Raw genomic sequence first — 1,392 nt, forward strand, 5'->3', positions numbered from 1 at the left:
CCTCGAGCAAAAGAAGAAAGAAGAGAGTAGAAGAAGAAGAAATAGAGGAGATGGAGATGGCTTTGTGGTTCTGCCAAAGGGGGAGAAGTAGTGTTTAGGGTGTGTGAAAATGAAGGAGTGAAGATGGGTTTATATAGGGGTGAAGAGAGGGGTAGGGTTTGGCTATTGGAGGGTGGGTTTGGGTGGGAAAGTGGTTTGAATTTGAATGGTGAGGTAGGTGGGGTTTTATAAAGGATGGATGTGAGTGGTGAAGAGAAAGATGGGATTTGATAGGTGAAGGGTTTTTGGGGAAGAGGTGTTGAGGTGATTGGTGAATGGGTGAAGAAGAAGAGAGAGAGTGGTGGGGTAGGTGGGGATCCTATGGGGTCCACAGATCCTAAGGTGTCAAGGAAAATTCATCCCTGCACCAAGTGGCGAGCAAAAATGCTCTTTATGCCAATTTTGGTGTTAAACGCCGGGCTAGTGCCCATCTCTGGCGTTTAACGCCAAGTTCTTGCCCTTTTCTGGCGTTTAACGCCAGTCTGGTGCCCCTTTCTGGCGTTAAACGCCCAGAATGGTGCCAGACTGGGCGTTAAACGCCCATTTGCTACCCTTACTGGCGTTTAAACGCCAACAAGATCTTCCTCCAGGGTGTGCTATTTTTCTTTCTATTTTTCATTCTGTTTTTGCTTTTTCAATTGATTTTGTGACTTCCCATGATCATTAACCTACGGAAAACATAAAATAACAAGCACTTCTGTAATGTCATTAGCTTGACAGAGGGCTCTCATGGAGCCTCACAAATGCTCAGAGCAATGTTGGAACCTCCCAACACCAAACTTAGAGTTTGAATGTGGGGGTTCAACACCAAACTTAGAAGTTGGTTGTGGCCTCCCAACACCAAACTTAGAGTTTGACCGCGGGGGCTCTGTTTGACTCTGTTTTGAGAGAAGCTCTTCATGCTTCCTCTCCATGGTGACAGAGGGATATCCTTGAGCCTTAAACACAAAGGATTCTTCATTCACTTGAATGATCAATTCTCCTCTATCAACATCAATCACAGCCTTTGCTATGGCTAGGAAGGGTCTGCCAAGGATGATGGATTCATCCATGCACTTCCCAGTCTCTAGGACTATGAAATCAGCAGGGATGTAATGGTTTTCAACTTTCACCAAAACATCCTCTACAAGCCCATAAGCTTATTTTCTTGAATTGTCTGCCATCTCTAGTGAGATTCTTGCAGCTTGTACCTCAAAGATCCCTAGCTTCTCCATTGCAGAGAGAGGCATGAGGTTTACACTTGAACCTAAGTCACACAGAGCCTTCTTAAAGGTTATGGTGCCTATGGTACAAGGTATTGAAAACTTCCCAGGATCCTGTCTCTTTTGAGGTAATCTCTGCCTAGACAAGTCA

This window comes from Arachis hypogaea, chromosome 3 (genome assembly GCF_003086295.3).
Source record: "Arachis hypogaea cultivar Tifrunner chromosome 3, arahy.Tifrunner.gnm2.J5K5, whole genome shotgun sequence".
Classification (NCBI taxonomy): domain Eukaryota; kingdom Viridiplantae; phylum Streptophyta; class Magnoliopsida; order Fabales; family Fabaceae; genus Arachis; species Arachis hypogaea.